At 42.8% G+C, this 9139-nt stretch overlaps 1 pseudogene; it reads right to left on the bottom strand.

The window, feature by feature from the left end:
- Nucleotides 1-4839: 4839 nt before the first annotated feature.
- Nucleotides 4840-7955, bottom strand: LOC111531344 (annotated as a pseudogene).
- Nucleotides 7956-9139: the final 1184 nt, after the last annotated feature.

Raw genomic sequence — 9139 nt, 5'->3', positions numbered from 1 at the left:
CTGCCCCCACTCCACTGCCCTTCATACCTCTCTCTGGTAACCATCGTTCTACTTTCTATCTCTGTGAATTCAATTGTTTTAATTTTTAGTTGCCACGAATTAGGGAGAACATGTGGAGTTTTACTGTCTGTGTTTGGCTTATTTCACTTAACGTAATGTCCTCTAGTTCCATCCATGTTGTTGCAAATGACAGGATCTCATTTTTTTATGGCTTTTTATTTGTTTTTATAGTACTCCATTTTCATTATGTACCACATTTTCTTTATCCATTCATCTGTTGATGGACACTTAGGCTTCTTCCAAATTTTGGCTGTTGTGGAGAGTTCTGCAATAAACACGGGTGTACATATATCTCTTCAATATACTAATTTATTTTGGATATATACCTAGCAGTGGGATTGCTGGATCTTATGGTAGTTCTATTTTTAGTTTTTAGAGGAAGCTCCAAACTGTTCTCCTTAGTGGCTGTACCTAATTTACATTCCCACCAGCAGTGTATGAGGGTTCCCTTTTCTCCGTGCCCTTGACAGCATTTGCTATTGCCTATCTTTTGGATAAAAGCCATTTTAACTGGGGTGAGATGATAGCTCATTGTATTTTGACTTGCATTTCTCTGATGATCAGTGATGTTGAGCAACTTTTCATATGCCTGTTTGCCATTTGTATGTCTTCTTTTGAGAAATGCCTATTCAGATGCTTGGCCCATTTTTAATGGGATTATTAGGTATTTTTCCTGTTGAGTTGTTTGAGCTCCTTAAATATTCTAGTTATTAATCTTTTATAAAATGGATAATTTGCAAATATTCTCTCCCATTCTGTGGGTTGTCTCTCCAGTTTGTTGATTGTTTCCTTTGCTGTGCAGAAGCTTTTTAATGATGTAATCTCATTTGTCCATGTTTACTTTGGTTACCTGTGCTTTTGAGTTACTCAACAAATCTTTGCCTAGACCAATGTCCTGGAGAGTTTCCCCAGTGTTTTCCTGTAGTAGTTTCATAGTTTGAGATCATGGCTTTAAGTCTTTAATTTATTTTGATTTGATTTTTGTATATGGTGGGAGATAGGGGTTTAGTTTCATTTTTCTGCATATAGATACCGAGTTTTTCCAGCACCATTTATTGAAGAGACTGTTGTTTCCCCAATATATGTTCTTGCTGATGTCCCTACATTTAAAACAAAAGATCAGTTTCTCAGAAATTATATATTTGGTTTATCTTCCACTTTCCCTCAAAAGTAAAAGTGTTTTAGCACAGGTACCGCCCCTAAAATTTCCATTAAACCAGCACCAGCCTGAGGATCACGTTCTCATCGAAGGGTGGAAAGAAGGGAAACTCAAGCCAGCCTGGGAAGGACCCTGCCTTGTGCTGCTAACCACCAAGACTGCTGTTCGCGCAGCAGAAAGGGAATGGACACATCACACCCGAGTCAAGCAAGCACCATTATCATCAGAATCATGGGCCATTGTTCCTGGATTAAGCCCTTCCAAATTAAAGCTAAGAAAAGCTTAGTCTATCTATGTTTTCCTTTTCTTTCCTAACCCAGTGCCTATATCCATTACTATTCCTACCACTAGCAACTCTAACCCCACTTTAGAGTGTTTCTATGGTTTAGGCGCAGAGGTCACTGGAAAGGATCCTATAGACTTCTTTAAGATGCACTTTGTTCTCCCTTCTCCACCTCCTACAACTGCCCCTTTCCCAAACCTACAAAATGAAACTATGCCTCGCCTCATGCCCAATGACAAAACCAAGGTCTCAGTAGTAAAAATAGGAGACCTAAGGCAAACCATAGCCATTAAAACAGGGTATAAAGATGTAAATGCCTGGTTAGAATGGATTAAATATTCCATTCGCACTTTAAACAACAGCGAGTATTATGCTTGTGCCCATGGTAGGCCAGAGGCCTAGGTTGTTCCCTTTCCTTTAGGATGGTCCTCAAATCAAGCGGGCATGGAGTGCATGGTAGCTCTTTTTCAAGATTCCACCACCTGGAATAAGAAATTGTGCCAAGCTCTTTCTCTGCTATTTCCTGAAGTCCAACACCCTGCAAGTCAGCCCCCAAAGGCCATCCAGCCTCCATCTTCCAAGACCAATTTTACCTCATGTCTCCAACGAGGGGAAAATTTTTCACGTTCCTTGTAGACTTAACAGGATGCAGTGAAGTCAGGCACTTCCAAGAGCTGACCCATCAGTCTGCCCTTACTCATCTCTGATTATCTGGTGGCATTATGGAGGACCTTCACTGGACTCTCTGCCAAATAATTAGAGCAGTGCTTGTGCTCTAGTTCAATTGGCTATCCCTTTCACCCTGGTATTTCATCAATCAGGAAAAGAAGAAAAAGAAGAAAAAAAAAATAGCCTCAATTCTTACCTCTTTAGCAACTATAATAAGTATCCTCCTTCTTCTTAGGTGTTATGTTGTACCATACATCCAGGAGTTAATCAAAACAACTAATCCAAGACATGTTAAGCAAGTTTGAAGAGGAAAACTATAAACAGGAGGGAATTGTAGAAAGTAAAAACTTTCCTCTTCGAAGTTTCCCTTCTTGTTAAAGAATAAATCATAAGTGTTAGAAATAATAGTTTCTTTTACAGACTAAATTTCTTCAAGTCTCCTTGCTTTGTGCTAATAACTCTTTGTTAAGCCCTATCCTATGTAACTGCTGGACATGCTCACAAGCAGGTTCCAGCTCACAGCCTATGCCCCTTCCTTATTTGGAAATGTTATTGCTTCCTTAAACATTTGGTAAGCAACTTCTTTGTTCATCCCTGCACTTACCTATTTAGGAAAGTTTTAGGCTATTAGCAAATTGGGTATCAGTTTAAGAGTGTGAGGTCCTGCTCCAGTGGATGCAGGACATAGCAGGAAGGATGACCCAAATGTGTAAGGAATAAACATGTTTGCTTTTCCTTTGTTTAGGTGTGCTCTTGCCATTGTTTCATCTGCCATTGAGTATCCTTTCTGCAGAAAGTAAAGATTGCCTTGCTGAGAGATCTTTTGTCTCTGTGCTGACTTTCCTTAACAGCACCGATGATCAATTTCTAACAATTTTGGTATTTCTAACAAGACCTCTTAAAGGAGCCAGTCCCCAAGAGGAACGTGAACTGGGGATAACGAAGAACCCAGAGCCAGGGGACTTTTGGGGGTCTTTTTGTCCTTCTTGTCTTTCTTTTCCTTTTTCTTTTTCTTCTTATTCTTAATGGCCCCAGAGATGACAGGTTTCCTGCTCTTGGATCACCAAGCTCTGATAGTGTTTGTCATGTGGATGGTCCCACATAGACTGCCCATTGGCAAAGTTGAAAAAATATTTGTTGCCCTGTATGTCCTGGCATAGTTTCCACTCCCCAGGCAGTGGGGCCACAATGCCCTCCCATGCCAGCCACATCAGTTCTGGTTCCTTGATGGGATCAATACCAATCTCCTGGGCAAATTCAAGAATGTCTTGCTCACTTAAAATGTAGGTCTTGTTATAATCCTCCTCCAGAACTAGCTGATATCCTGTGCAGAGGGGTGGGAGGGGTCGTTGAGGTCATCTAGCTATGACTCACCTGGGCTCGAACCCCGGCTGTATGACCTTAGGCAAGGTGCTTCACCTCTGTCAGACTCAATAACTGCAAGTGTATAATTGAAACAATCTTGACAATCCACGTCAAAAGGCTGCCAGACCCCCAGCCTGCTCAGGAGCTGGCGAAATTTCAAACGGAGGCAAGGCACCATTGCAGGCTGTCCGTTTTCCACTTCTTCCCTCAGTCCCTGCCCACACTCTGGCACATTGTGCGCTCACTGGCTCAGGAGCTTCCCTCACCACTCTCCCTTCCCCACCGCCCAACTCCTCCCTGCATGAGATCCTCACCTATCTACCACTCTAGAAGGCTCTGGGTGAGGCTGTGGGGGAGGCGCATCTCCCCCTGTGCCAAACAACAGGCTCTTGCTCTGTTGCCTAGGCTGGAATGCAGTGATGTAATCACAGTCACAATAACCTTGAACTCCTGGGTTTCAAGGGATCCTCCTGCTCCTGCCTCCTAAGTAGCTGAAAGTGTAGGCACAAGCCACCACACCCAGCTAATTTTTTTTTTTTCTTTGAGACAGTTTCACTTTCTCACAAGGCTGGAGTGCAGTGGCGCGATGTCGACTGACTGCAACCTCCACCTCCCAGGTTCAAGCGATTCTCCTGCCTCAGGCCCCCGAGTAGCTGGGATTACAGGCACCTGCCACCACATCTAGCTACTTTTTTTAAAAAAAATTATTTATTTATTTATTTATTTATTTATTTGAGACAGACTCTCACTCTGTTGCCAGGCTGGAGTGCAGTGGCACGATCTTGGCTCGCTGCAACCTCCACTTCCCGAGTTCAAGCAATTCTCCTGCCTCAGCCTCCTGAGTAGCTGGGATTACAGGCACCAGCCACCATGCCCAGCTAATTTTTTTTTTTTTTTTTTTTTTTTAAGTAGAGACGGAGTTTCACCATGTTGGCCAGGATGGTCTTTATGTCTTGACCTCGTGATCCGCCTGCCTCGGCCACCGGCCTTTTTTTTTTTTTTTTGAGACTCTGTTGCCCAGGCTTGGAGTACAGTGGTGCCATCCCCGCTCACTGCAGCCTTTGCCTCATGAGTTGAAGTGATTCTCCTGCCTCAACCTCCCAAGTAGCTGGGATTACAGGCATCTGCCACCGTGCCCAGCTAATTTTGTGTTTTTAGTAGAGACAGGGTTTCGCCATGTCAGGCAGGCTGTTCTCAAACTACTGACCTCAGATCTCAAACTCCTGACCGAGGTACCCACCTCGGCCTCCCAAAGTGCTGGGATTACAGGTGTGAGCCACCATGCTTGGTCACACCCAGCTAATTTTTTTTTTTTTTCGAATGAGGCAATTTATTAACCCAGCATGGTTTGTTCTAATGCTTCTTGCTGGCAGCTGCCACCTGTCTGGCGATTCTGTCCAGATCTCTCTCCCTGAGGTGTCAGTTTGCAGCCCTCATCTTAGTCCTTTTCCACCATTTTCAGCCCCTCCAGGGCTTGGAGGACCCGGCAAGCCACACTCTTGGAGCCTTAGCTGAAGTGGCTGGGCATGACGCTATTTCTCTGACGGCCCTTGTAGATCTTGGTCATGGAGCCAACCTCAGAACCACCCCAGAGGTAGAGGTGCCGCACTGTGGAAGCAGCTTAAGTGTAAAACCAGTTCTCATTGTCCGGAGCAAGCAATTTGTGCTTGGCCAGCTTGATGGTTTCCACCCATCCAGTGACTTTCAGCTTCCCAGACTTTTTGAGAAAGGCTGCCAGAGTTCTGACGAACTCCTGCTGATTCACATCTTTTCCACCCAGCTAATTTAAAAAAATATTTGTAGACATGAGGTTTTGCTATGTTGCCCAGGCAGGTCTCAAATTCCTGGCCTTAAGTGATTCTCCTTCCTTGGCATCCCAGAGTGCTGAGATTATAAGTGTGAGCCACCATGCCTGGCCAATCATAATAATAATAATTACTATTAAGTAATTATTATTACTTAATAGAGAAGGATTCTCGCTTTGTCACCCAGGCTGGAGTGCAGTGGCATGATCTCAGCTCACTGCAACCTCCACCTCTCAGGTTCAAGTGATTCTTCTGCCTGCCAATTTTTATACTTTTGGTAGAGATGAGGTTTCATCATATTGACCAGGCAGGTCTCGAGCTCCTGACCTCAGGTGATCCAGCCACCTTGGCCTCCCAAAGTGCTGGAATTACAGATGTGAGCCACCACACCTGACCCCAGTAATTATTTTATGGAATTATCTCCTAGCCTAGACTAAACGGCAGAAACTCTCATTTATTTTTTCTTAATAGGACATTCCTTGCCACCTAATAGGTAATCAGTATTTGTTGATTGGATAAATGGTTGTCTGTTATCAGCAACTGGTGATACCGACTTTAAAATTATAAAACACACCCAACATGCATGTGCATTCTCATGCACCTCCATATCAGTGATCAAAATATTGACAATCCCCAGACACTGCATTCCTTATTTACTTCTTTCAGAAGTGGCCATGGAGGGCAACTTCAGGAGATTCCTGTGAGTCTTTGCTCCTCCTTCCCTACCCTGGAAAGAGTAGAGCATGAAATAAGGCCACTTAATGCTGGTCAGGGGGAAAATCTGCTGTTTTGCAGCTGCATGTGGGTGAAGCTGTTGACCTGTGGTTTGAAGGATATTCATTTTCTGTTTTTTCTTGTAGTGTGCAGTCTTCCATATCTTTATATTGGCTAGGGTTTTGCTGGATTTTTCTCAAATATTTCTGACTTTAGTGTTTTGTGCTTCTGGAGCATTGGAAATGGAGCACATCCTATTCGATGAAGGCCAGTTACGGTGTAATGCAGGCAAGTGTAGATACAGATATTACATTAAGTTCAGATAACTGAGATGAGTGACAGAGTAAAAACACACTTGATTAAGCTTTCTCTACAAACCATCAGCTCACCCTTAATGAAGTACAGTTACACAGTTACTCACTTATGGTGAAGACACCATGATTTAAAGAAATGCATCTATTCTGTCTTCTTAAATCTACAGTTTTCTGAAGGCCCACTCACTTTATTTCCCCAAGAATTTATTTTCTGCACCATACTTCTCTCTTTCTGGCCAGAAGCAATTTGTAATCCTGGTTCTCTGACTTGACCCTGGGCAGTGTTCACTGAGAAGCCTTGGACTTTGACATTCGTTGAGGTGGATCTAAGTTCAGGTTAAATCTTTCTGTCTGTATACTATAAAAACGACAACAGTGGGCCGAGCACGGTGGCTCAAGCCTGTAATCCCAGCACTTTGGGAGGCTGAGAAGGGTGGATCACAAGGTCAGGAGATTGAGACCATCCTGGCTAACACGGTGAAACCCCGTCTCTACTAAAAAATACAAAAAAACTAGCCGGGCGAGGTGGCGGGCACCTGTAGTCCCAGCTGCTCGGGAGGCTGAGGCAGGAGAATGGCGTAAACCCGGGAGGCGGAGCTTGCAGTGAGCCCAGATCCGACCACTGCACTCCAGCCTGGGTGACAGAGCGAGACTCCATCTCAAAAAAAAAAAAACAACAAAAAAAAACGACAACAGTGGCAACAATAATAGAACACCCAAAATACCTCCGTAACTTTTTGTTTCAGGTACATAAGAAAAGTGTAGAAACTTATTGCCTCAACCTATTATTTTCTCCCTAGGGTCATAACGCCTTTAAATGTTTTACGTTATCTTCCTAGCGGAAATCTAATCTCTCACTGCATTTTTTCCCACTGTGCATTTACATTTTTCAATACACACACATACATATGCATATACACACATATACACATATCACCACCACACAATAATAACAGAAATTCAATCTTTCCTGGCATTTTAAAGCTTTTAGTGTCCATATGACTTTTCAAGGTAGGAAGCATCTCTGAGAGGGAGAGAGACAGCTCTGGGACCAACTTCGGCTGCGGCCTATCAGCGCCTTATCAGATACAGGCAGATTTCTGAAATTCACAAAGTCAGCTTCTGTAGACTCCTAGTTCTTCTCTTTTGGTGACACCTTGTTAGTTTAAGTCACTTCCACATTTTCTACAGAAACATTCCCAGTGTATGTGAAAAGTAAAATTTTAAAAGCAAGCAGAAAAAGGAAAGTTCCATATCGCTGTCTCTAAAGAGGGTGAAGGAATAGAAGAACATGAGCTTATAGTCGTATGATTTAGACCCTTGACAAGCCCACGTGAGTACTTTAAGGCACTAGGGGAGAGGGACAACATGCTGATTAAACATGCTGCACTGAAGTCAGAGTTCTGCATAAATACTATTATGTGTCACTGTTGATTTTCTCCTTTAGCACAACTGAAAATAAATTGCTCTCATTGTGTCCATCATCTCACCTTGAATGGAATTTCCTTAGTGTACAGAATATCGGAAGTGGGGCTGCCTTGCCCCTGCAAAATGGCGAAGTAGCTAAAGTTTATTTTTGCTGCCATCTTACCTTCCCTCTACTTGCACCCCGATTTCCTGGAGTTGTTCCTCATGCTGGATCCGATCCCATGTCCAATTCCCCAGGGCCTCCTTGCTGTCAGTTAATAATAGCTTTCAATGCTGTTATTCTTCTCAGAGTTTTTGCATTTTAATAGGACCCCTAGGGATTAAAATGTCTCCAGAACCAAAAGAGTGAATCTCTAATGGTGGAATTTTAGGTACCAGTGACAGGCATTGTGGGAGATTTCATAGGGAGGATTCTCTCAGAAGATAAACACCCCCCACAAAAGCTCTCGACTTGACTGACTTGGTATGGTTGACCCTACAAAAGAGTACAGGAAAGTGAATTAATCAACCGTGAAATACTGAACATTATTGCAAAGAAAGCCTTCCGCTTTGCTAATTATACTTTAATGTTTTAATCAACTTTTCAGTAAATGAATATGTGGTAATATTGGAGATGTTTCCTGGCTGGGAAAATTATGCGGTATCTTCGGGAAAGTTCTTTGGAGTGACAGTGGAGTAGGGGATGGAGTGGAGTTGTTGGGATGGAAATGCTTAGTAATCTGTGTTGTAGGTCTTAGCCCATTACTGAAGGAAGCAATCACATTGACACAGAAGAGAATCGCCCGATGAACTCTTAGGTACAGGTGTGAAATAATAATAAACCCCATACTGAACTGTTGTTTCTGTATACGTTTTCCACATGGACAAAAAAAAAAAAAAAAAGAAGAAGAAGAAGCTGGGATATTCTTCTCACCATTGTTCAGCACAGGAGGATGTCAGATTCCTGCACTTTATTTGGACTTCTCTATCATTCTTTTATTTTCTCCTGCTAAGTAAACAGTGGAGCTTCATCCATTATTCAGCTATCAGAGACTCAGGATTTTCTGGTTGTGGAACTTGGGAATTCTTACATTTCTTTAAAACTGTGGAAAAATGTATTTGCAAAACTGCTGGAAAGAGAAATTAAGAGAGATATCAACCCCTACAATATAATTAATCCTTGTGAGCTTCTCCCCCAGAGGACTAACTTGAGTTTTTCTGTAGAAATGGGAATTTAGTTTTGTTTCTTTCTTTCTTTTTTTTGGTTGCCATTATTCACACTTAGCTACCTGTGGCAAGTACTGTGGAGGAGAGAGACTGTTGTAAACAGATTTGGGGGAGCACAGGAAGGAAGGGCTTTGAA

The sequence above is a fragment of the Piliocolobus tephrosceles genome, chromosome 9, assembly GCF_002776525.5.
Source record: "Piliocolobus tephrosceles isolate RC106 chromosome 9, ASM277652v3, whole genome shotgun sequence".
Lineage (NCBI taxonomy): Eukaryota > Metazoa > Chordata > Mammalia > Primates > Cercopithecidae > Piliocolobus > Piliocolobus tephrosceles.
Note: the sequence above shows the minus strand (reverse complement) of the source record. Positions and strands in the feature narration are given on the sequence as shown.